The 27,006-nt window shown below is 46.4% G+C and overlaps 1 protein-coding gene and 1 long non-coding RNA gene across 7 annotated transcripts in view; one reads left to right on the top strand and one right to left on the bottom strand.

Annotated features, from left to right (window-relative positions):
• The window catches only part of LOC135366886 (uncharacterized), a 211,484-nt gene that overhangs the window by 106,992 nt on the left and 77,486 nt on the right, over positions 1-27,006 (bottom strand). For all 3 annotated transcript variants that reach the window (XR_010414308.1, XR_010414307.1, XR_010414306.1), the window contains exon 2: positions 4,386-4,515. This is a non-coding gene — a long non-coding RNA (uncharacterized LOC135366886). The remainder of the gene's footprint in view (positions 1-4,385; positions 4,516-27,006) is intronic.
• The window catches only part of LOC135366884 (adenylate cyclase type 5-like), a 109,380-nt gene continuing 85,708 nt past the window's right edge, over positions 3,335-27,006 (top strand). For 2 of the 4 annotated variants that reach the window (XM_064599848.1, XM_064599849.1), the window contains exon 1: positions 3,335-3,494. The gene's annotated coding sequence lies outside the window, so the exon portion shown is untranslated. Of the gene's footprint in view, positions 3,495-25,182; positions 25,319-27,006 lie in introns of those variants that run through there. The other 2 variants (XM_064599846.1, XM_064599847.1) reach the window with 1 other exon arrangement.

Below are 27,006 nucleotides of genomic sequence, written 5' to 3'. Positions count from 1 at the left end.
TGAAGTCGTTTTCTTTTACTGCGTTGTTACTGCGGCGGATACACAATTTCAACGTAACCCAAATAGTCTATCGATCACGTGATGGTGGCACGTGACAGTACCGCGCGGTAGATCACGTGACCCCATAAGGTCACGGACGGATCTGCACGGTGGTTTTAAAAGTGTTGTTCGCAAATCCTATAGCCCTCGACACCTTTTGCCTAACGTTACGCTGTCCCACGTCCGGTATCACGATTGTACACCCAAACGCAAACTGTGCAGATTCTTCCCAGCCAGGGGGATGTGTATTCACTGGTATAGCTGCACGGGTCCGGAAAGTACACGGCGTAATCCGTCGTTACTTTCTATCCGATTATGAACGCCGTGACAGCTTCTGTTGGCAAGGTCGGCACACAAACACGCTTGTGAAGTACCGTATTGACGTCACAACATTTCTGCATTTCGTGCACGCGGTGCGCTTACCATCTACTTAACTTAATCATCCAAGGATACTTGACCTGTTTGCGTGAGCTTGTGATCCTCGTGTATAATGCAAAACAGGATCAAATTTCGTGAACATACACACAATATATGTGTGTGTGTGTTTGCGTATTGCGTCTTCATGCGACTGAGCACGTTGCCTTGATACGGAGATTCGATTTGCCTTATCTTGCAGTGTGTAACACGCACCGTAATGCGCACTCCCGAAAACTAGCGAACTTTGGAAAATGCCATATGTGTAACGCGCTCCACGTCCGTGTAGGAGCCCGCGCTAAAACGGTGTATACACAAATTGTAAACATTACGTCGCCGTTAAAATGTCCACGCTAATCAAAGCGCATGCGTCGAGTGTAAATACCCTTTATACATTTATCTCCATGGCACGATTCACGCCTATGTCATGTAGCTATATGACGGCTTCTTCCGGGAAAAACTCCGATGTATAACGCGCGCCAGCTATAAAAGCGATCTGCCATTTCCGGACACTTTTGTAAATGTACGTATATAGCGCGCGCGTTACTTATACACTGTATGTTTACTGTTGCGCTTACTGTAATACACGTTATACACAGTGATCTGTTTAATATTTAAACTCTTTCATCACATTGTAACCTGGTTTGGCGCATTATGGCCTAAGTTGCTTTTGCGCCACCACAACTCAAATCATCATCATCATCATAATGATCTCGGTCGTATATGCATGTATGCTCTTGCGCATTTTTTCTTGCCGTCCCTAGCCTCGGGCTTTTTTCGCGCATCTTTGCGATCAGCTGACTTGCTTTTTAACCAATCTTTCAGAACACATACATAAAACCTCAACGTCTGGGCGCACGAAACGCGATCCCTTGAGATGCAGGTGCATTAAACCGAAGCGATGTCCACGGACAGATATCGCCAGTTGTGCACGCTAGGTTGCGTTTCGGAACAACTTTTTCGTCTGGTATAAACAAATAAAGCGATCAGAACCAGTTGAAAAAAAAAAAAACGAACTGCTTGCGAGGCACAGGAACAAAATCGTGCGCACAGACAGTCTATAGACCACCCGTTTTAGTATAGCGCAGGGAACATGTTGGCCCAAGAAATCACCTTGAACTCAACGTCGAGATCAATCAAGATCGATTCGGCAAACCTCCTAGCACTTCTTTCAAATCTTGTTTTAGTGCGTTAACGGGGCGAGCGCGTTGTTCTGCGAGCACGTGTAGTACGTTACGAGATGTCAAGTTACTTTAAAAAAGTGACTCACGTAAAGTTTTCAATCACCTTGTGAAAACAGTAAACGACTTAGTTAGAGTTGCTTTTGTCGAGTTGTGACTAGATATACAGTTACCACGTTAAAGTATAGCGTAGCTGACTTACAGTTCGAGTTTAAGAAAGGAAATCCACGTAGAACGCAACTCTCAAAGCCTCCCTTTTCGGCGCTTATACTTCCCAACCGCAATTATTCCACGTGTTCGTTACATTTAAGCAGCATACATTTTTCAAAGTCTCCGTCAGTAAGCTCCCATAGCTTCATCCCATCCCACAGTCAAACATCGTTCAAGCAAAGAATGCTCGAAAGAGAGAGCAACGGGAAAGCCGTTGAGCGAATGCACACATATGGCAAAAACATCGCACTTTAGCGAGTAGCTTAGACGAGCACTGAAGTGTGACCTCCTGATTTTTCTGTCTTTATATTTATTTATTTTTTTATTTTTTATTTTTTTGCAGCGTGTTCTGCGGCGAATAACATTAGCTTCTACTAAAGCACGACGGGCGTGGTGTCCTCTAGAGCGCGCGAGGCAACTGAACAGCTTTAAAAAATTATCTACTGTTTGAAAGAGCTCATCAGAGAGTGAGGGAAGGAGGAAGGGCACGCCGTGACGCAGTCTATTCCCCTGGCACGTGACTCGTGACGCAGACCGGCGCAGCTCCAGCGGATATAAGCAGCCCGTGAGCTGAGAGCAAAGTTAAGAAAAGATAGAATATATAGGTACGGGGAACATCGCGACGTCACGCGAGAGGATCGTGCCGGCCGGTCGGCCGCGGATGCTTTCTCTAACTGTGTTTATAAGTTTAATTACGCAGTAACAATGCAGCGCACAGCGACAATTTTTTGCATGTTGACCCCTGACGAACTAACTAGCGAAACAGATTGCAGTTACAAGTTGCCTGTAACTCAATTACGATGCAAGACTGAGTAAGTACTTCGCTGAGCTAGGATATCGATGGGATATACCACAACGACATTTGTGTTTACGGCTTATTCCAACAAACAACAGATGCCCCAGGTACGTCCGCAGGATATCGCGCTCTGTGTGTTTGCATACCCCATGCATATTGAAGTAGGCTGAAATATGCCACAATTGGGCACTGAAGCGGCGTAAAGGTTAGGTTCAGCTGCATGCCTTACGGAGCATGAAATGCCCAAGTAGCCCAAGCATCAGCTATACACGCGCTCCATGGGTGTCCGATTACGATGACAGAGTCCCCCAAGAACGCGATAGGCTTTTAAGAAGCACAGTTTTATTCCGCTATTATTGTGCCTATTAGGGGTGCGATCTTATTGTGCCTAGTTAATTAGATAAGGTTAATTGGCTAGCTTTTAAAATACGGGTTGATGGGCACAGGTGCCATTGTTCAACTCCTGGGTGCATGAAGACTTCACGTTCAGCACAAGAAATACATTCATCTTAACACAGGGTTGTGAAGCACATGCACTACAACCGCATCCATACTCTGGACCCTTTGAAACTCTCAACTCACACATATTCATCGTGCTGCTCCGATAAGGAACTGCTTGAACGGACGCAGAACTGTAGATTACGAAGTCTCAAGTGCTGCCCCCAAACACAACTTATATATAAGTCCGCAGCAACAGCGCGTACACAGGTCGTATCCTCAAGATGCTCGCAAGTAACAGTCAGTAGAAGTAATATGGTGTTCTGCGTTAAGCGTCACATGGATACGATGGTTCCACGTATCCTGCAGCACACAAATACCTCGTGAGGTGCGTCTTCAAGTGTGAATTCGGTTCCGTAAGTGTTCTCTGTCATTTTTCATTTGTTGTCATTCTCTCGGTCGGCCGACATTTCTTGTGGCTGCATCTCAACGGTCCGTGCCCACCATTTTTTCCTTTAGGACTGTGCTACCGTCAACTTCTCTCTACGCGTCTCTGTATTGCACTTTGCTGTTTGGTATTATTACTCCATATACCGGTACGTTTGAACTCAAGATAAGACCCGTCTTGCCACACGGGCACGAAAAATGACATTAAGTGCTTAGTGAGTTAAGTTGTGATATCCTTCGTGCGGTGCCACACGGACTTTTTCAATGGCATTTGCTTTAACGCCATTTTCTACTTACTGAGTTCGCCACAACTAATTCGCCCATGAAATGCTCGCTGCTGTTGTTAGTAATCGCAGTTGTCTCGCAACGTAAAGCCCCGAATTATTATTATTATATAATTATTATTATTACTAGCGCAGAGTAACGATTTTGGTTTGTATAAAACCATTTTCTAGTGTACACAACACAATGTGATTTGATAAATTTGAGTTTGAGTACAACACCTGTCGAAAGCGGTAGCGCCGCTGAGCAGTAAAAATGATGTTGAGTCGCATCTGATGCAAAAACGATACATACGCACATTTGATACATGTATCTGTTTTACGCCGAGAGTGGGTCCTGTGGTGGATGTCCGTTAAGTACTTGGCGATCAACAGAAGCAATTGGATTGCCGATGAGTAATGTAAAAATAACCATCCTGCTCACCTTCATTGGCATCATCATTCCAGGAGTTTTCCGCCATAGTAACTGGTGCGAGTGATGTGGAGTTGCGGGCCTCACATTAGTGAAGCCAAAATCTCCATTTTATCTTTTTTCTTAAAACCAACCAACCAATCAACCAATGTAAAAATAATGGTTACCTCACTTCCACACCACACGGCGACCATCATGTTGGTGTATAGCTTTGACTCCTGCGTTGGTCGACAGTGATCGTGGCATGCATAGACCCGCTTGGCGTTGTTGATCTCTCTCGTGTGACCAGCGTCGCGACTGAAACGAGATATGATGAGGTGAGGTGAGGTGAGGTGAGGTGAGATCTAGCTTCTAGTTAGATGAACAACGAGAAGCAAATGGGAATACGCAGAGACGAGCTTTATCCGAAGACAACGCAAACACATAAGTCTCCAGTGCGTAAGAAATAATGAAATAACTCAGAAAAAAATGTCGACGCCCGGAATGCAACCTCAGCAATTCTGATTTCCAGTTAAGGATGCTAGCAGTTGCTCTAAATGTATTTATATTCGCGATGTATTAATCTTCACGAATTTCGCGATGACGATATTATCGCGAAAGCTTACTCGCGGAGTTACGCTGATTCGGGAATAGGCTACTAAGGCTCTATTTGTGCTGAATCTCATGTACTGTGAGCCGGAGCCAGCCCTCTTCGGACCCAGATAGTATGGTATCTTCGCATTTAGAGACTTCTTCAAGAGCCTCCATTAACAACGCAGCGTCGAGGTGGCTTGATGGTGGCCTCCCGGAGGTCCACCTTGATACCGGAAGGCGAACAGTGCTTTTACACGCGCGGCGTGCCAATTCGAGAATTCGTCCCGAACAAAAACTTTCAACCAATAACAAGCTACCTTTTGACATCGCCGTCAATGCCAGAAATAACTCTGAGACAGTTCGCAAGAGTTACTACCAGTTATCAGTAAATGCTGAAGTGGTGTAACTGGTAGGATACTTGACCCGAAATCAGGAGTGTCTAGATTTGAATCCTGGCGTCGGCACCTCTTTCTAGGCTAACTTCAAATGAGGGAGGTATAAGAAGGGCTATGTGGCCCAGGGTGGAGAGAAAGAACTTCCGCGCAACTGCGACGAGTCCACAGAGGACCGCACACAAGCTTTCAACTTGCCCTGCACACCTATATCCAGCGGACAGCCCATTCAGGCCATAGCGTGCATTATTGATGGCATCCATATCGATTCCACTATATGTTCAATGCATAACCGTAAGATAGTGTATAACCTTATCTATATATGTTAAACCATTGCGCGCCACACGGTTGACCTCTCTACCGCCAAATAACTCTGTGTACAGAATGGGAGCTCGAGAAGGAAGAGAAATGGAGACTGCATGACCCAGGGGGCAGGGGAGTGCCAACTACTCTCGATGCCCGCAATTTTTCAGAAGGCAAGTAGGTGGAACACAGATAGCCAAGGTGACGCGAGAGAGAGAGAGAGGGCGCGAGATATTTTTCCCGCTTCATTGCCTTCGTGGACCGCATGTTCTCCTTAGCCCCTGCGGCCATCGATCCTTACAGTGGTCTAACGTTCGCAGCCGTTTCAGACGGCGTATAACGATTAATTATGAGCTACCGTACAACGTATATATAGCTTCTATATGCTCTCGATATACTTTCTTCCTTTTTTTCCCCTCCTCTGTTGTTATTGCCCTCCGCGAGATACCCACTGTGTCGCCGAATGTAAGAGTAAATGGTAATGGTTAATGCTGTGGTAAAATACGCTATGCGAGCAAGCCCGCTGTCTTCGCAGCCCCCACGTTTCCCTCTCTCCTCTATTATTTGTGGAGCGACCAATGAGGTCCAAATAAAGGGGCAGTATTTCAAGGTTGAGCCGCACGTGTAGACGACTTTCTGTTTACAAACATGTGACGTCACGAGGAGACCGGGTCGAGATTATAATTTGCGGGGGTGGGCAAGAAGCGGGAAAAACGCGTCGGCTGATAGGCTGATAAAGCTGATATGGCCTACCAGCATGCTCTGCGCAGCGCTGTTACGTAATCAATGGCGTAGGGGCGCTGGTCGTCTATACACGAAAACGCGACTCAGGAATGGGCGCCGCCATTAGTGCTGCCACCCCGTGGTAATCTCAAGAACTGTGCACGTGTGGAATACCGTTTGCCGAGTTCCTTAATGTTCTCGTGTGTGTTTTTCGTTCATTTTCGTGCCCGTTCGTGTTTATTTGGTGCCGCGGTTCATTTTCTCCCGCTCGGGAACCGATGTAGAACAGATATCGCATAGACCAGCACTCCTCACGTGAACAGCTGTGCATATCGCACGCGGAAGCAAGCAATCTTCTTTTTCCTTGATCTTTCGAACGTTGATACGCTACTCATATTTTTACCGGATGACTAGTTATATGGAATGTTACGTTATCGTCTGTCATACTCATTAAAGACAGCGGCCACCAATATTCATCTCAATGGGAAGAGCGACTTTGACAGTCCACCCCAGTTGTGCCGTCGCTGGGAACAAGGCTAAGGAGCGCATGGAGAGTATAGTGGTTTGAGAGTAACGCGACAAGGTCTATAGGAATGCCCCGATGCACGCGATAGGCAGAGTCGACTGAGTAGTAGAACTTCGGGGCCAAGCTGTTCAATTACACGGCAAGTTCAGGGGGAACCACATGACAAGAGGCGTGAATATAACCAGAGCGCAAATATGCTCAGCCAACACTGTCCGAAAACTAAACCTATTGAAGAAAAGAGAGCTGTTGGTGATATTGATGATTTTAACGATAGAGCAAAAAAGAAGAAGAAACAACTCCGCGCAGAGATTACTGCCGTACTGCCCCGGCGTAACTCCCTTGCGTAACTCCATAGGACTGCTTCGGGTAGATAACAAACAAATTGAGCTAAAATAATTCCTGTTTTTCACGCCTCGGCTACTCGACGTCACTGCCCCAAGGCTAGTGGAAAAAGTGTAAATCTTCCCACCGTTATAGCGGCTGGAGTTCATTGGAATGGATGTCCACTCACGTCGCTTTGATTGGATAATTGAGTTTCATGGGAGCATTGGATACCACTTCCTTTTTTTTTCGTGGTCACTGCCTGTCCGTCCGGCTTTCAACCCAACAGAGCGGAGACACGATTCTTCTTTATGCCACCCAGTATATACAAAGACAAAAGCTTCGTCTATGTAATGAAGACAGCGGCAATTGATGACTGTGCTTTTACTTTCCCCGAGTCACAGTCCTACGCAAGGCCACCTGTGTACATTTGTACATGTGGTGCTCACGACACCCGCATCCCGTTTGACTGACCTTTCCCCCTTTTCTTCCCCCCCCCTTTCGTCTAATAAATATATTCTTCCCCCCACTCTCCCATGACATCGTTGTCACGTGTCTATCTCTTCCGAGCTGAACGTCTCTATCTTACTTCATTTCATTTCATTATTGTACCCCAAGCGGCACAGGGGACGGCCAAAAAGCAGCAACAAGTACTTCATCCACCAATTCCCAAGTTCCTGTAACGCACTGTTGTGTGCACGGAACGAACCCGCGTGCATGCTTCTTCGAGTCTCCTGGGTCCGTACGACGTCGAGTAGCACTATAGCAGAAACGATGTTCAGCTTACGACGGATTAGAAGAATAAATGGAGCTTGCTTTAGCCTTCAGGAAATGACCCTTACGACCTTGCCTCGTGCTTGTTTTACGGCATGGTAACAGCGCCGAAAGATTTTTCTTTCCAAGCTTTCTTCAAATGGATCAATGCACAGACGGGCCGTACTGTTGTTATACTACACGCACCTAAACTGCAAAGTTTCTCGAATTTAAATGTTCACAGCTTACTTTTCTATAGAATTATCCAAGTACTTAACGTTCGTGTGCAATCGTCGCGTCAAAAATGCTTATCTACCGTCCTGATCCTGAATTTTAAAAAGTGCACGGGATTATACTTTCGTACAGAATAGAAAAACTGTCTGTATTATGCGAAACGGGTTTAACGGTGCTAGCTCTATGGGGCCCGGCGCGAAAGTACCCCTACCTTACTTTGCACCGTTAAGGCTGATCCACACTGCTGCGTTTACGGTTGCGCTTGCGTGTTACGTCCGCGGACAACGAATCACTGCAACGGAACGTCCTTCAAGATAGAACGAAGGTACACGTAGGAAGCCGTACGCAGCCGTAAACTTTGCAATGTGAACCAGCCTTAATAGAGATGTTACGTGACCATATCACACGACCACGGCACGCGGCGCTGGCTGGCACTATACACTCTAAACACGAAGTAAACTGGGGAGCAATATCAATTTACCGCCCCCCTGTAGATTACAATTACTCCCACATTTTAATGGCCCGACCCTGGGATTTATTCCCCAGCTTAAGCTGCGGATAAACTTCCGTGCAATTGGTCCCCAAAGAGGGGAGAGACATACGTTTATTACGGAAAGGTCTCCAAAGGGACTAATAGTTATAGCAACAAATCTAGTCTCCAGAATGACTAAAATTGCTGCATAACTGTTGGGGCCTGCGGTGCTACACAACATTGGGGCCCATTTTTTTTTTTTTTTCATTTCAACAAGGAATAATTCCTGCATACCAAATGCGAAGGGAGGTGAGGGTGAGGTGCAGGGATGAATATCATGGAGATGTAAGCAACGAGATATTAGTCGAGTCAGGCTATACAGTCATGGACGACACAAACACGTAAGCCTTCAACGCACAAGAATCAACGAAATCAAGCAACTCAGCAAGTTTCCCTGAGTTTTACTTGATTTCGATCATATAGGGATCTACACCCCTACAACCGAGGGGCAAAATACGCAGAATTAGTTGTAAGCGAGAGTTTGAAAGTAGCGCCTCTGCTGGTCGAGGTATCACGCGTTCCCTTTGTCAACACTTAATATCGCATCACCTTGACAGTAACGCTACTCCGCTATCACATCACGACTCTCGACGTTTCTGACAAACGGCGACGGCTCACCAGACCAGCGGCGCAAATCAGACACCTGGACACATGAAGGCACATTCGATTGTAGCTTCTTTCTGTATTAGAATTGAAAAACATCATCGTACTGCAAAACTCGCAAGAAAAAGAAAAAATGGGGAGCCCGTCCAGCAAATTTATGGCACCCGGTGTTGTTATGGTTTCGAAGTCTTGCGCGTTCGACAGTTCATGGACCTCTTTATTTATTTATTTTTTTCGGGCAGACTGGCGACAATTTAAGCGGAGTCAAATATACCCGAAAGAAAAACTGCGCGACTCGACATTTCACTCGAGGGCTTTTACCAGACTGTCGTATTTCTTCTATATTGAGAAAGAGAGAGAGAGAGAGACACTCTGAAGCGGGGCAGGTCGGTGGGAAAGATTGGGGAACTAAATCCCTTTCCTTTCTTGGGAGTTTCCTTTCTTGTTAGCATTGACGTCGGAAATATGAACCGAAGAGCGCGTAACAGACGGTTGGACTCACATGTTTACATTCATGTCGTGGAAACTCATGCTCGTTCCGGTTCGCTGAAGGTGACGCTTTCGGTCAGTTCAGTTGAAGGAGCACTGAGGTGGCTCCCAAAATCATTTTTGTGTTTTTCGCTGCGGCGTATTCTGCAACGAATAAAATGAGCTCACGCGAAAGAACGACGAGAGCAGGTGACATACAAAGAGAGCGAACACCTTTTAAAAAAATCCTCCACTCGTGAAAAGAGCGCATCAGAGAGTTGTGCTGCCACGTTGTGACGTCACGTGGTCCCCGGGCACGTGCCTCATGGACAGCTTGACGAACGAGGCAGGGTTTGCGGCCATGCTGAATGTCACCGTATTGCTCCTTTAAAATGCGACTACGAACCAGTGACCTTGCGTTTTCCGAATCCTAACGAGCTTATGCCGTTGCAATCCACGTGACTCACATTGTATTCTATTCTTTCCATTTGTGACGCAGAAGCAGCATAAAATTAATATCTAGTTTTGAGAGGCGTTGCTTCATAGAGCGCACAGTCCAGCAACATATTGATCCAACAAGTTCGATTTCGGCTTCCTCGCCACAACTGCTGGCAATCTTGCAACGTGGAGCGGGGAGCGGGGAGCGCAGACCAGGAAGGTGCGTCGCTAGAGCACGTGGTGACGTCACCTATTCTTGGAGAATCCGAAACTACGAAGTTTCATAGGTTCCCTCTAAAATTCGTGGGGGCGCGCAGTATTCGCTGGCGGTATCTGTACCTTGCGTACTAGGTCTTTGAGCGAGGTTGATTTATTGTACGAACCAAAATAACTCAGTTTTTATTCCGCAGTGGCATTCAAAGGAGCAATGAGATGGCATCTAACGTCGTTCGAAATCCTGCCTCATCTGTCAAGCTGTCCACCAGGAGTCGCCATGCAAAATATTTTCGCTCTGCGGCGCGTTATAGCTATGCAATCGAATTTACAAAAAAAGAAAAACGAAGAAGGCAGCCGCGGACGGCCGACACGATTGTCTCGTGACGTATTGGAGGCTCCGCGTCTTGTTTCTTTGTTGTTTTTTTTCTTCACAGCTCACGCGACGTTTATACGTGTTTTAGCTGTGCCGCTGTACGTCACTGGTCACGTGAGGCGAGTAGAATACGTCATGACGTCCTCTCGTTCTACGATGCGCTCTTTTCACGAGGAGAAAAATTTTTCGAAGGCGTGCGGAACAGAGCGCTCGCGTTCGCTCAGTAAGTCACCTACGCTCATCGTTCTTTCGCAGGAACTAATTTTATACGTTGGAGAACACTCTGTACCGAAAAACGAAAAGAATGTTGGGAGTCGCCCGAGTGCTTCGCTGCAATGCAACCATGGAGATTTTCTTGAACAATTGAAGGTGCTTTATGCCCCGGTCATACGGGCTAACTTAGTGTCATTTTCGTGAAGTGTACACTAGAAACCAAGCGAATGTCACTTTCACTATGTGCTTGCTACACGGCTTAAGTAAGTGTCACTTAACCAATGTAAAATTTTAGGCAAAATTTTTAGGCGCGCCACCGTACCTTCCTCAGAATGTTTTTCTTTGATTTAGAAACACCTCCTGCAAATATTCTTCCAACATTAAACAAATTGGCCTCAAACATGCGCCACAAGAAAAATGGCCGACGCCGGATCGCCGAGACCGCCAAGAGAGAAACTGATGTTCTGAGGCTGGAACAACATAGAAGGGACAGATACACACAAAGCCTCAAATTGCCTAAGAAATCAACGATTCAGTAGTTCAGTAGCCGGCCCTCGTGATGAGGGCTACAATCCACATTCTTTTCTTTCTTTCAATCAATCAATCAATTAGTAGTTCAGTAGTAACGTAGTTCAGTGACTTTCATCTTTCATCGTTGACACCGCCAAGTTCTGACAGCCTGTTAACGAGGGTAATGACATGTTTGTTTGTTTTTTGCACAATGTCGCACTGCACTAAAATAAAATAAACACGCTGTTGAAAATACTTGTTTATAAATATTGTTGTGTCGGGGCCCCTCGTTTTTTCTCAATATTTTTACCTGTACTAGAAAGTCTGCCATCGAGGCTACACACTCGGTCAGCCAAGGAGAAGTGAGGTGAGCTTGGGGAACGCACTAAATCGTTAGTGCACTTTCCGCCGAGTGTCAGTAAAAGATGTCGCGTGGCAGCGCACGAATGACACTAAGTGCAAGTGTGACTCGTCGAAAGTGACACTAAATTAGTCCGTCTGACAGGGGCACTAAATTGAAGGTACCAGCACAAGTGAAGCTGGCTCAGATTTGGTGATGTCAGGTAATTGCGACTGACACTTTCTGTCGACGTATCAAACAGAGGACACGAGCCAGGCGAAATATTTTCATCTCTCGTCAGATCCCCCACATCGACTGTAAGATACAAAATACGGCTGATGGCCACTAACTACTTCTAGAGTAGTTTAACTATAACTACAAACTACTTCGTGATGGAGTAGTTTAACTAGTAGTTCAACTACTTTTCAGGAGAGTAGTTAAAACTACTTCTCTAACTACTGCAATGTATTTTAACTACATCTATAACTACTTAACGTTGTCCATCAACATCAATCCCTTGTAGTGTTCTTGGACACCTAAATATGAACCACAAGTAATGATAAACTTTAGCTCAAGCCATTGCTACGACCGTCAAATACAAAGCTTGCGGCGGGATTCTTTCTGTGCCTACTCGATAGACTAAGTTGCAGAATTATTTCAAAGCAAATGAGGCTTCACTAGACAAGTAAAGCTTGCGGCAAAATCGGAAGTAGTTGGCGCCTGCAGTAACCTAACTACTGTAGTTAACTACGCAAAATAGTAGTTTAACTAGTAGTTGCCACTACATTTCTGCAAGTAGTTGATAACTACTTTTTAACTATAATCGGGTAGTTTAACTACATGTTGTTAACTACTGACCATCACTGCAAAATACTTCCAGTTCAAACTCCCCCTTATACCGCATATTCGTAATTCGAGGCACTCCGTACTTTACTAAAGTCGTTCGTGCACGCTTAATGGTGAACTTGAGAACAGTCTGAAGGTCTCTAAAAGCTTACAGATAATCCTGCTGGTCATCATCTCTGAATGAACGATGTAAGTGCGTAGGGAGCATGAATAGGGCGCAAAGCTAATGAACGAAGCGTGCAATTAAATGTGCAGGACCTATGTGAAGCTTTACAATGGACTGCGCTAAAGATAAGATCGGAGAATGAATTCTTAACAGTCTCTGGGCTCCGTCGTGCTCGGTCTGCGCGAAACAGTCGAATATTTGAAAAAATATTATTCTTGCTATTCACAGACCGCTACTGCATAGACCAGCTGCAGCTGACGTTTCAATTAGTATACGTGAACATGAAGTCGCAACCGCCTGTTTCCGATGTACGAACGTTACGGGTTACTTAAAACATGATACAAACAACTGAAACGATGTATTTAAGGGAGTCCTTTAAGGGACTTGCACTGACAGGGATGGGCAGTATTTAAATGCACTGTAATTAAAATACTATTTAAAATATAAATACATGCATTTATATTTTGTATTTAAATACACACTAGAAAAATGTATTTATAATTATATTTAGATACCAATTTTCAGGTATTTATTCTTGTAAATACTTTATAAATACTCCTAAATACAGAATATACTGATTGATATCTTAAAGTTGCCCTGCATTTGACTTTTCGGGAAGAAAGGCGAGTTTGGGCCGCAGTTATGCCGTGTTTGCGCTATAGCATGTGCATGCGACAAGTCATTTTAGATGGCGAGTTTTTCACTGTTGTAGTGGACAACAGTCACGACTACCCGATTACCTTGTTGTACGAAGCATCTTAGTCAAATCTAATACAAGCATTTTGTTCGTCGGCACCTGTGGAAATTCTGATCATTGCGAATCTGATTGTACGGCGGAACAGCAGATGCCTAAAGATGCAGTCTTCGAGAAACATCTAATATTAAAATCACCATGATAGTCCAACAAATAAATGATATTGTTCCTTGCTGATTTGTTGTTAAGACCATTGTTATTTCTGTAAATCCAGATGACATCTTCCTCGCGGTATTTATGGTAGTAGTTACGGTATTTAAATACTGTACTTATCTTTTGTATTTAAATACTCATGTTGAAAAGTATTTATGAAGGCTATTTAAATACCCCTTTCAATAAAGTATTTTGTATTTATATTTAAATACTCGAAAAAATTATTTATGCCCATCCACTGCTTGCACTTAACTTTAACTTCATTCTCATATTTAACGTCTAACGTTTCGCGTGTAATGAAGTAGCGGATCAGCCCAGGTCATAGTCAGGATTTATTTGTGTTGTTGTTGTTCCATTTTGTTTCTTCTTAAAATCAAATCAAATCAAAGGGAATTCTTGCCACTGCGCTTCTAGGGTAACATTTTTTGGTTGTAACAAGAAATCCTCCGTTTTCTTGTTCTTGACTGCGAATACGCGTCTAGTTCCGACGTTCAACAAAAGTAGCCGATTTTTTGTTGCGAAGATTACCGTTGAAGGGATCGAAAAACAGACGATCTTCATCTTGAACGCGCTAACGCGAACTAGTTTATTCTGTATTGTCCGTGCCATCAGTAGCTCAGCACGCGGTGCATTACGATAGCGCTATAGGGTCTTCCACAACGTCAACGTCACTACGAAGGCCGCCATTGTAACAAATCGTTGACGTATATCTCCATAGAAATGTTGGGAAATACTTGCCTTATGTATTATGTAACGCAATCTGCCCAAGACATTTCTTCACTGCTTTTCAGTGCCGTCTCAAGGTTACAAAAACTGAAGGGCGTTAATATTGTTGGATCCTCACATTCTTTCGTAATTCGAGTTCCAGTTGTGTCCCGCGAGACAAAACCGCTTTCTTTTCGGTCCTGTGGATACAGCGGATCGGGATATACGCATATTGTGCGCGATGTCTCACACTCAAATTAGGCAAGACGTAAGGAAGTCCACTGGAAATTGAGCCAAACGCGTTTAAATTCCACAGCTTTGTAGGGCTATCTTCCAAACCTGATCGTCGGGCGACCGCACTCGTTTTGATGTCATTGTGAGTTCTTCCTTCTCTCTCAACAACTGTTACGGACGGACCTAATGTTTCCTTTATGTTGAAAATCAATAGGTAACACGCCAGAAGAGAGAGAGAGAAAGACACACACTCGCGCACGCACGCACGCACAGACAGACAGGGAGACAGGCAGGCAGGCAAACAGATAGACACACATACACACACATCGGTTGATGATGAGGTAGGCGATTCACCTCCGCTGTGGTGCTTCGCGTTTCTGTTCCGTTCTTCGAAATTGAAAAACAAACAAACACACTCTCTTTCTCTCGCTCTCGTGTTCTACTTTATTTTCCATGCAATCTTCATTGAGGTCACAGCAACGCTTCATGGCATTTTCGTGATACCGCCAATTGTTTGTAGTGCGACGGTTTGAGCTTGGCTAGCATGTTCTTAGTCTCCTGTCGCCAATATATATTATAATATCGACGAACTTGCACGCGAAAGTAACCAGGGTTCCTCTCGGAGTCCTAAAGCTGTTGACACATCAGGCGCAACACCAAGGGAGCCCCTCCCTGACCATGTCCGTGCCTTCGGCTAACCATTCTCACAATCTTTCTTTCTTGCTCTCACTGTTCCATTCGTATGTGCTACGTCAACACCCTCAGAGTACTGGGATGACGTGGGGATTCGAGCTGTCTGCCCGCCTGCCTAGGTCGGCACGTTTTCTCGGGAAGGGATGAAAGGGGGTCGGTTGTAGTGCAGGGAACTGTAGAAGCAGAACGTGTGAGCCTTCCCCCTACTTCCCTTTCCTTCGGAGAGTACAGACCTGCAATATTTTCATACCGAACTCGCGGCCACTGACGTAAGAAGCAGATTGCCCAACCTCCTGCAGTGTCTAGCAAAATATTGCTGTCTCCCAAAGAGAGACCGCTCTCCCATTCTATTCACCGAGCTCCGAGCGTCGATATTTCGGACGGGAAGCGACGATGTGCTCTGTTGCACTGATGGTTAGAGGCGGTCCGATAGTGCTCTCGAGAGGTATAGAGATTGGTGTTTCTGTTTTGCTTCCAGAGTGGATGCAGGCTGGGAGTCTCTCACTGTATTCTCGACTCCTTCGTAGGCTCTCCTCCAAGCGAGGCTTTATCAACATACAGGTGCACTGTGTGCGCTTGCATCATACTGTCTGACCGGGAACCACTTATGGGAACGAGAATAGAGCGAAAGGTTGCTTAAGGCTTGTGCTAAGATCTGACTTTCACTCTGCAAGCACGGTGGTTTGCAGTCTTCTTACGTCTATAATGGGCACGGAAAAAGAAAAATACGGCATGCAAAAGACGCATGTAACGCAGTGAGAATTTAAGCTACGTAGGACATTTTTTTTCTCCTATCATCATCATCATCATCTTAAGCTACGTACATGACGCGTTGTGAAGTTCGCGGAATGATTAATAAATAAATTAGTGTAATTTTTTTTTATTCCGTGCTAGCGTGTGCGAAGCAACTGTTGCTATGAGCGGCGTATAGACGTGGACTGATGGAGAGAGGACACCAGGAAGGAGTGGGGGACAGCGGGGTTAGTACGAGTCCTGGGCCTACTTCAAGGAGAACTGCGCCGATATCGCCTGGAAAGTAGTGCAATGTGCAGCTGCTGCCACAAACAAGGCTTTTCTGAGACGTTGATCCAGATGAAGGGTACTTGTGATGACACAGCATATTTGGCAAAACGTCGATATATTACGCGATTGGTATCTGTGCCCGGCTACTGATCACTAGGTGGCAGGTTCGGCCCCAGCCGAGGAAGCCAGGAATTTCGGGACATGGTACAAATCGCTCAGACACGCGGTTCTTCGCGACGAACGTCGAAGACTGCGTGACGTGTACTTAGATATCAGCGACGTTAACGACAGCAGCGTTAAATGGGCACTCCACACCCAAACCAAAGCTAGTCGTACGTTGTCACGTGCTTCCTTGTATGATTGTGTCCACTGTCCAGAATGTTTTCATTAAATTGTCAGCAAATTATTTCCAATCGAAGTTTATAACGAGCGCTTTGCCTGCGGTGACGTCACCGTGACGTCTCTGGCTTCCGGTTTTTGTTCTTCAAAGTATCGAATACACCGATTCGAGACAAAAACTTGTCGATCGCATTTCCTCGCATGCCGCAAAACATTATTCAGTCACCTTCATCTTGGTATCGCCTCAACCACCTACAGACACCTTGACCGACACCTTGGCCGACACCTAGAAACCAGGTCCGATGTCTTAAAGGACGTGACGTAACAATTAAGAGCTCCCCAATCACGACGACGCTTTCGGCGACTGTGGCTATGCGATTGGCGGACATCCTAACTTTTTTTTTTTCAGGTGCGAAGGCGTGAGACGAGGCATTAAGCAAATCTTCCGTATCCAGGTGGTGTCGGTAGCGCACACTTGTGACATCCGCAAAAGTACGATAGCTCACGCTTACGTATCGTCACCGTACGATACTGTAAAACCTAAACCGGATGAGAGCAGGTGCTTAATTTTTTGCTCGTTTGTCTTCGAAACTACGGAATTCTCTGGAACGAAACTTCGAATGCGGGATCTAGACGTAATTCACAGTGGAATACAGCTTTAGTCTCACGACGAGCTGGCTTCTTGTGACAGTCCCTGAACAACAAAATTTTTCAATCCTTCAATCAAACAATTTTATACAAACAAAGTTACAATATCGAGAATTGCCTAAAAGCAACCTGTACATGTAAAAACATCCCTGGCGATGAAATGTCCCAATCATCATCATAAAATAAAGTTGTTGTTGTTTCCTAAAAGCAGCGAAACAGCCGCTAGACAATGGCATACTCCCGTATTATACTCAGAACATCGAAATAGAGTTAACTTAGCCACCACTTAGGCATCGCTGATGACGGCTGTCCCGAAACCTGGAGCCGCGTATCATCATTACCGTGAAGTCCTACACAACAAAGGTACTTCACACGTGCCTGTTGTATACAGTGCGGTGGCGTATCTCGAAACGGATACCTCCAAATGCTGCGTTTCCTTCCGGCGCTACAATGCGATACTTCGTTTCCAGGAATAATCTACCGTCCTTTAGAAACGCGGAAATACTTCGGGTACTCGGCGCGCCAGATTTCTCTGCCGCAAACGCGTCGAGTGACATCTCCCAGACTGTTCGTGATGTCTTAATCGGATTTTGATGTGACTACGCAGAGGAATCTCTAAGTGCTAGTCACTCGCGTCGTATAAGTGTGCAGCGATTTAGGAGCACGCTTTTTCTTTCGATTTCGTTTTGTCGTCTAAACGGCATTAGGTTTGTTGATTCCTTTAAAGGGGCACTAAAACATTGTCGCGGAATGAAAAATGTCGTTACTGTAACACAAAAGGAACGGGGTGTATCCGTTGCGTTGTTCATAATTTAAAGGCACTGTAACGTAATAGAGTTGCAATCTCAGAAAAATTATCTGTTCGGCAGCCTGAGCCCTCAGTACTCTGACGTCACAATTACGCTCATAGTTTTTTTAGAAAATTAAAATTCTAAATTACGAGCAACTCTGTGTCGAAGTGGTCGCCAACTGCGCATCGCTCGTCAAGTACGGCGGCAAAACTACATTGCATGTGCACAACACTGGGTGTAAAACAAAAGAGCTACATTGGCTACGTGTCGGCTGTGTGTCGGCTACGCAGTCATCATGAGCCGCAAGCCAGTCGGGAACATAGGTAACTGTTGCTCGACAAATCTGGGATTATTTCCTACCAGACGTCGCCCCTATCGCCGTTTTACCGCAATTTTACTAGCCCAAAAAATAAAAATATATAGCGTTCCGTGTCACATATATAACTTGCTGTGCTGGGTTTACAAGCAACAAGCTGTTAAACTACGTCGCTAACATAACCTGTCTCTCTGCTACTTTAGGCAGTTTCCTAGAGAGCAGCCATCTTGCCTGACGTCACCCGTTCGCCATTACAGCAGTGTGGGGGCATCAGAGCCGCGCCCAGTGATACGCGCCGAAACCTCCGTATACATTTAAGCGCGAACGGAACCGCAATTTACGCTTTCGGTAATGTTGGGCGGCCTGTCATTGGTCTCATCCTCGAACGATTTGCCCAATCATCGCGGGAGGTAGTTTAAATGGACCAATAACAGGCCGCTCCACATTGCCGCGCTTCTTGAGAAGAAGAGGAGAGGGAAGGTGTATTGCGCTTTTCCTTCACGCTTGAATCGCGAACAACGCAACGGAAGGACCACCGTTTTTTTTTTTGTATTACTGTCAAGGTAACGGCAGCTTCCATTCTGCGAAGAGAAATGTTTGCACTGTAGCGCCCCTTTAACTATGAACGCACATATATAGATTGATCTCGGTAGTGAATGACAAACTGACGACATTCGTCTGGAATGTCTTCGGAAAACCCAGGGGAAACCCCAGACAGCACAGCCGGTGCCAGGATTCGAACCCGTGTCACCTCCCAGTCTCGGCGTGGAAAGCGAACATCCTAACCACTATGCCACGGGAGCTAGCCTATGGTTTTTCTGAATCAGCTCTCACTGCATCCCTGCGGTCCTGTGACAGGTGTGCGTCTGGGTGGTCTACACCGATTCACGGGCTGCTCTGCAATGTTTGGCAACCATGGGGCTTCGTGGGTCGCTAGCCCCCATCGTAGTAGACATTCTCCGCCAAGTTCAGCGTCCTGGTGACTGCGGTTTAACAGGCAATGAGGAGCCTGGCAGAGTAGCAACGGCTGCCCATGAGCCCCCGACAGCCGTACCCATTGTGCTGTCGAGAGGTGACAGAAGGACCCTACTAACTGCGTGGTTTCAATCCTTGCCTCTGCAGCAATGGCGCTGGGACATCACGGCTCAATCTCTCACGTATTCGGTAGACCCAAATTTGTTGTTTTCGTTCCCTGCCCGTTTATTACGCCATTTTACCTCCTTCCTGCGTAGGCTCTGCCTGAATGTGGCTTCCGCCCCACAATTCAAGTGCATGATCAGATGCTGTGACACAAGCCTGTTCCACCTGCAGTGTCGTGGCGAACACCCAGCACATTCTTATGGAATGTGCACTCTACTCCCCGCAAAGGCGGATACTGTGTGATGAGCTTGCCCGTATCAGCAAGAGACCGCTCAACTTAGCGGCACTCACTGGCCCCTCTGAAGATCCTGTGCTCCATCGTCCGGTTCTTCACCTGTTCATGGATTCCTGTCGTCCACTGGATTGCTCCAGCCGCTTTAATTTGTTGTAGTATTTTCATCCTTCCTTCATCATCCTCATATAATGTTCCACGTGCAGTGGGGTAGGGTACCGTACCACCGTGGTGAAACACCCCATCTCATCGTCATCATCTATTGTTGTTGTTGCCCGTCTGGCTGTCTGTCTGTCCGTCCGTTAATGCCACACGTCCGTGTATGCCAAAAGGGCCGTGGAATCTGCAACTAACAAGACATAAATAATTGGGGTCGACGCAATAGAAAACGGCTGTGTGAGGCATCGGTCGCTTCGTTCGGTAACGAAGCTACTTTCCACGATAAGAGTTGTAATTTTCGAATTTCTGTTCTGTTTGACCTGTGACCCGACGAGAACGGTTTGTTGTCCCAGCTTGAGGGCAAGGCACTGCCGGGGAAGGTCTTGGGGAGCGAACGTGTCCCGTACCACGTGTTCCGTATCCTGTTCTGTTACATGTCCACCGCTCTGATTTTGGCTTCGTTTTCTTTCTTTTCCTAACAGTATGCAGTTGCAGTGAGCAGTTACTTACAGCTCCAGGATATCCTATGTCGTCCTGGTTCACCTTTCCCCGTCGTATTGTCTAAAAGAACTGCGTTGCTTTATTGAAGTAGTAGGCCGGACCCGACCCAAAGCTTAAACGATATGACACGCTTTGTTATGATATTCAAACTCACTTTGCATACTATTTCAATTAAATTCGCGGGCAGTTATTCATAAGTGATTTGTGTAGCCAACGCATCCGCTGTTATGACGCAGCTTCCAGTTTTCGTACCGCCAAGCAATCAACCGACGAATTCCAGCAAATGCTGATTACGCGTAATCGTCTCTGGAAACAGTTGTCAATCACCTTTATATTGGTCCATAGTCCTTGTGACGTCCGTCAGGTGACGGTGGCTCGCTCTTACGTCATCGCATAACCGGAACCCAATTGCTAACGTGCTGCTCAGTTTTTTCGTTTATTCCGAAACCTACAGCGCTCTGTGGGACGAAATGTTGCATATGGCATCTATACATATACGTCTGGACAAAACTCTAATGGCAGAATTCGGCGACTACTGCGGTCTGGTCCCTTAAGGGAGAATAGTTCTGCTTTTGAGACCTTTTTGTAAACAAATGTTTGGTGATAGAGGGCTATGACAACTGCATTTGTCGCTTGGCCCGACGTGCGAGACGATGTCAACGTCTCCATGTATTAGCCGAGGAACAACGACCCTACCACGTACACACTATTCAAGAAACCAGGCTATCTCGCATCCGAAAAAAAGAGCTATAAAAAAAAGGACGTTTTCTTCTTTGGCTGTACTGTAGACTCAACGCGCAAAAACGAATCTGAAAGTATAAGGTGAGCAGATTTGCGCTAAAAGCGCAGTGTGTAAACGTAATTGGAAGTCCCTTGACCTGGGTTCCCGTCCCCCCGTGGCGTTCTCTAATGATGTCTTCTTGTTTCCCATACTCATTAAACTCGGAGCAGTCTTCAGTTCATTCCAACGGTGCCATTTATCTACTGTGTGCGACGATCCAAATTGGAGCCTTCCTCTAAACTCTCAATTCGGTGACTGGCCTTTCAACGCATGCGGTCTGTGCGCACAAACGATCCGTTTGGGAGAGCTTGGCACCGAAACAAGGAGCCTAATCGCAATGGTCCATTCGAGAATGCTCAGACAGGAGAGCGCACTGAGGCTGAACAATGTACGTATTATACAGGGTTGCCGCATTTGCAGTCAATAGTTCCCGGACATCTCTACTTAAGACATGATGATTGGAGGCTTTGTGACGCGCATTGTATCCTTTCCCAAGACGTATACGTTGTTCAGGCGCAGTTCTTCGCGCGAGTGTGAGTGACGATGCTGCATGACATTGGATCAGGGACCTGCAGCACCAAGTAGCAACAAATGATGGTGAAACGTAAGATTGAGGTAGCTTTGTTCGATATGATGATATGATGGATGACGACAGACGCATCTGTAACCGAGCACTTCGACCGGGGCATTGGTCCACGTTTCCGAGAGAGACAGTAGAGCCACGTCGGCAATGATGTGATCGTGTGCCAGCGCACACAGCCTCTGGTCGACAAGCGCACAGCTCAACGTTTATTTCCCTCTACCTGGTGGTGGTGACGAGACCGGCTTGCCGTTGGCCTCTCTTATGTGGGCAGACGTTACGACTGTAGCCCGGATGAGATGAGACGATATGATAACAAATGTTGGAATGATGACGGCCGAAAGTTAAGATGTAGGCCGGTCACTGCCAGGATTGCTGAGAAGTCCGAGCAAAGAAACTTTTTCATAGTCTTTGGGAGAGTCCAGAGACTCCCGGAGAAAACAGACGAGGCTGCGAGTTTTTGAGTGTCTTTCCATGAAAGGGCCTCCGTGACGTATGACATCATCCAGCGTATGACATCGTCTATGACATCGTTCTGCAGTGTCCGAGGTATTTTTCCCGCTCCACAGCATATGCACACTCTACCCTCCCTCTACTTGCGCTGCGATTGACTACTGTGCCGACCAATGACGGTGATGCAGGTGGTGTGATGTCATGAGTGTGTGTGATGTGATTGGTGGCACCCAGTGTTCCACGTGATGTTGTGACGTCAGGCCGCGGTGACGTCATTTCGTTTCTGCTACGTTGGCCACAATCACCGTCAACGCCGCGAGACCTTCCTGATACAGCTATCGCTGTGCTGTAAAAATAAATGTAAAAATAAATAAAAATAAAACATTGTTCGTTTTTGTTTTTCCTGTCATGCGCGCATCAGTGAACATGTGCGCTGTGTCCTCAAAGTCCTCAAAATCCTCAAAGTTGCTTAGCGGGAAATATGAGTTAAGCCGGCATTCCATCTAGAGCTCAGCTAGGTTACATGAAGGAGGAGCCTCCACTAGCATGCGCTATTGACCCTGTACCACAGTATTCCTTTGGCTGCAATGCCTTGTGTTTTTGAAATAAATAAAAAATAAATAAATGCGACGGAAGCGTTTTGGCATTCACTTATCGCACGTCCTCGCACCAATCCTTTCCAGGGGATTGGCTGAGAATCTATAGTGGGAGAAGATTCGATCCTATAAGTGCATACGATGCGCTTCTGCCCCGCATTCATGTAAACAACGCCGCTATAGGCATGCTTATTTCAAAGTATCGTGATACACCGCGCGTATAACAGCTTTTCCGTGTAAATCCAGGCTGCACGCAACTCTAAACGGGCTTTTAGCGATATCTTCGCACGCGAGCCACTTGATGGGAACAACCAGATATAGTTCCTCCACACCTTTCCGGCTACGTTGATTTCACTACGGCATTGTAGGACTGGGCTAGAGGGACGTAGCAACGAATCGTTGCCGTACTGCGCAGAATGAGCGCGTACAAGTGTGAGAAGAAACTAAATTGTGCACGACGAAGTTTGTATTTTGTGTGCGTGCTGAAAAGCCTATCCGTCCGGTGTGTTTGCTTTGTTATCGCTCCTGATATAGCTTACAGCAGGCTCTGCCGTATGTTTCGGTATTATAGCGTTTTTTCTTTTTTTGTATCGTACGCTATTGCCTTTGCGTACGTAAGGGAAACCGTCAGTGGTCCTGCGCAAGCGCAAAAGATATTGTGATACACTATTGTGATACACCGTTAGAACAATTTATGTATATGGTATAAAGATATATCCCCTAGAAGGTATATTTTTAAAACTGAGGTATAATCTTGGAAAACGGGAGTATTCGATTTATTTGAGCGCTATATCAGAGTGTCGATTTCCTAATCCAGTTGTAACAAATCACAACAAAATAATATTGAACGACGTGTGCTTCAATAACAATAACTACCGCGAGGAGGAAAAAGATGGAAGAAAATACATGGACACGCGCGCTCACGAACTCATACTCACAAAGTGTAGATATAAATCAGATAGAAGAGCTCGTGCAGATTACTCACCACGCAAGAAGCAACCTGGGAGGATTTGGTATTTGGCGGAGAGCCGATACTGGTATAATACACCGCCGCTTGTAAAGTGCGGAGCCGCCTTCGCCAGAGAAGCGACTATGAGTGAGGGTGTGTAGATTTGGTCATTTCAGGAACACATAGCACGCTGCTATAAATCACTCCCCCTATTAATTAAGATGCTACTGTATCACTGAGTGGGTTTATCAGCTAAATTACTGCTTAACTCAGATGATAATATCTCCATCGCATATTAACGTGGTAGCACACGCGTTGCACAGTTAGAAGGTATACAAAACGCCCGAGGTATAAACGTAAGAAGGAAGTGCCTTATTATACCCTCAGCTGCCGCGGAAGGTACAGCCTCGATGATATACGTTCCCGATGGTTTAAACGGGGTATAAATATGGTAGTTTGGCTGTGATTTATGCCTTCGTTGTACCTCTTTTATAAATTTTCTTCTAACAGTGTACATCGTGCAGTACGGTATTGTCTTTATCCCGACCAACTACCCCATACCGCTGCTATCGTCAATATGAGGTACATTTGTCGATTATCCTGGCGACTACCGTGGTACCCATACCATCATGAACGAAAGCTAGTAGTTCCGCGGTAGTTTTGGTAGTTCCGCGAATATTGGAACAAGAGACATCGCATTCGCCTCCTTCTCTTGCACCAAAATCATCCTTCCCTTTCTCTGTTCACCCTTTCCCATCCTTTGGGTGCACCGAGCCGTCAGTTCTGAGCAGGCTGGGAATATCCGGAGCCTCGTTTCCACAGTGCGAGTATATGAAAATGAAGCAGAAGATACACCCCCGTCCTTGGCCCTGTTTCGTTATACCGCTGACGGAAAAAAAGCTCAAATATGCATTCTTTTGGGAGGCTTACAGTTTCCAGTCTCCATAGCAACTCAAATATAATGGAAACCTTTCTCAACCGCAGTCCATAATGAAGCCGAAGCGTCCGAGCGGACCAGTAATAAATCACCCCGACTTTATCCGCAATATTAAGCGAACGCGAGATGACACGACGCGCTATGAAAACTGTACGAAGGACGTTGTTTTCGCTCGATCTTGGCAGCCGTTCGAAATGCGGCGAACGCTGTGTGCCTGATTTGCATTTTAAACGTCGTCTACGACGAATATATGCGAAAAGGGGCCAAACAATGATTTGCCGTGTACGAAGCGGGGGTTAGAATGTCGCCGACGAAACGTTGTGAAAGGACGTCGTGACGGTACACAGGGAAGAAAGAAGCTAATCGTTAATGCTCGTCTCGTCCCAGCGAGTCCCCAGCGGCATTCGATCAAGGACACTGATGCTCGAGAAACGGCGCTGTCTCTCGCGGTGTGTGTACTCGTACACGGGCGTAACTTTTGAAAAAGGGGAGCAGTAGCACTTCCGATGTGTCCGCCACTTGTTAGGAGTACGTCTTGATCGTGCGGCCGGCCGTACCCGCAGAAATCCTGCAGCGATTGGTCAAGGTGAGGAGATCCACTTAGTACTATCTTCGCGTGCTGTTTAGAGCAAACGATTCACGTTGGAATGGAAGCGGGAGCTGCGTATCGTCGAAACGATTGGACGGATTATTTGTATATGATCGGAAGCACAGGGCCGGATCCAGACTCTCGATTTGCGTGAGGGGGGGGGGGGGGCAGTGGTTCCTTTGTCGAAGTGCGTAGTGGGGGAGGGGAGACAGGTAAATCCAATGTATACGCTGATGTTTTGGGGGACGATCGCCCCCCCCCCCCCTGTATCCACCACTGATAGGAAGTACAGTAAAACCTCGTTAACTCGGATCGCACGGGACCGACGAAAATGTCCTAATTATCCGAATGTCGAATTATCGGACGGGCAATAAAATATGAGGTGAACCTTGCCGAGTGTGTGGTTTGCATTGTACCGGAAATCTCAGCCTTTGAAACAACTTTTCTGATAGCTGCAGAATGCTCTGCTGCTTCCGCACCGACGCTGTGCACCGCAGCAAAAGTCCTCCAACACAGCACCTCGTCCGAATTATCCGAATTTCCGAATTAACGGGGGTCGAGTTATCGAGGTTTTACTCTACAACTGTTCTGAGACTGGAACACACGGGTTCTGTCTTCCAGCTTCAGAGCAGTTACATCCCACCATGTTCACAAGATCCCACTCGCCTCGTCCCACGTTGCATGTGTGTGCTGTGTGTGCATGACAAAACACGCGGGAGAGAATGAGAAGAGAGTGAGTACGGGCCCTTTTCGAAGAATATAAGGCTCCTTGGCAAGTCGTCCACATGTTGAGCCAGCGTTGTGCAATGGTTAGCGCACCTATCCGGTAATCAGGAGGTTCTGGTTCGATTCCTGCTGCTAAGCGGCATTTTCGATAAGCGCGAATTTCTGGACGAATCATTTAAAACACTATTTCTGTCGGGTGGACAATGTTGTCTGTGTGTACACGCGACGTTAATCTATACTGACAACCGATGAAAGGGCATTACCGCCTAATGGTAGACGTAGTGTCAGCGAATTGTACCTGCAAGCGTCTCTGAAAGCTTATCGAGACATGCATCGCTTCGTCAGCTTCTCGAAGGGAGAACCTCTTTGAATTCGCAACGACGAGGAATCTGTACCTGTCCCGATGCTATCGTGCTCTCATCGGTCAACAGAGCCCAGGCACGCTTACATAGACGTTGTGTAAGAATGAAACGTAAGAAAAGTTGGTGTGGGACACGGGCTAGGTGAACAAAAAAAGGAACGATGCTTACGTAAGCTAGAGTTTGTTACAGGCTCTAATACGGTGTTATGAAGTATAGTTGCGATTAGAGTTGAGCGCGGATAAGGTTGACCCGCAACCGAACGGTATCCGCGCATGTAAGATCCGCTCTTTTTTTTTATTCCGTGCTAGCGCCGCGAAGCATCTGTGACTATGAGAGAGGACAGCAGGAAAGAGTGGGGGAGAGGAGGTTAGTATGCGTCCTGGGCCGACTTCAGGGGGAACTGTGCCGACATTCGTCCGAAAAGTCTTCGTAAAACCCAGGGAAAACATCAGACAGCATAACCGGTGGTAGGACTCGAACCCACCACCTCCAGGTCTTCAGCACGACCTTATGGCTGCCACCAACGAGCGCAATAGCAACGAGCAATAAGTGTAGCTGCATCCGCGCGGATACTGAGTGTATCCGCACACGTGGTGG

Source organism: Ornithodoros turicata, chromosome 8 (assembly GCF_037126465.1).
Source record: "Ornithodoros turicata isolate Travis chromosome 8, ASM3712646v1, whole genome shotgun sequence".
Lineage (NCBI taxonomy): Eukaryota > Metazoa > Arthropoda > Arachnida > Ixodida > Argasidae > Ornithodoros > Ornithodoros turicata.
The sequence above is the reverse complement of the archived record's forward strand: the minus strand, read 5'-3'. Positions and strand labels throughout refer to the sequence as shown.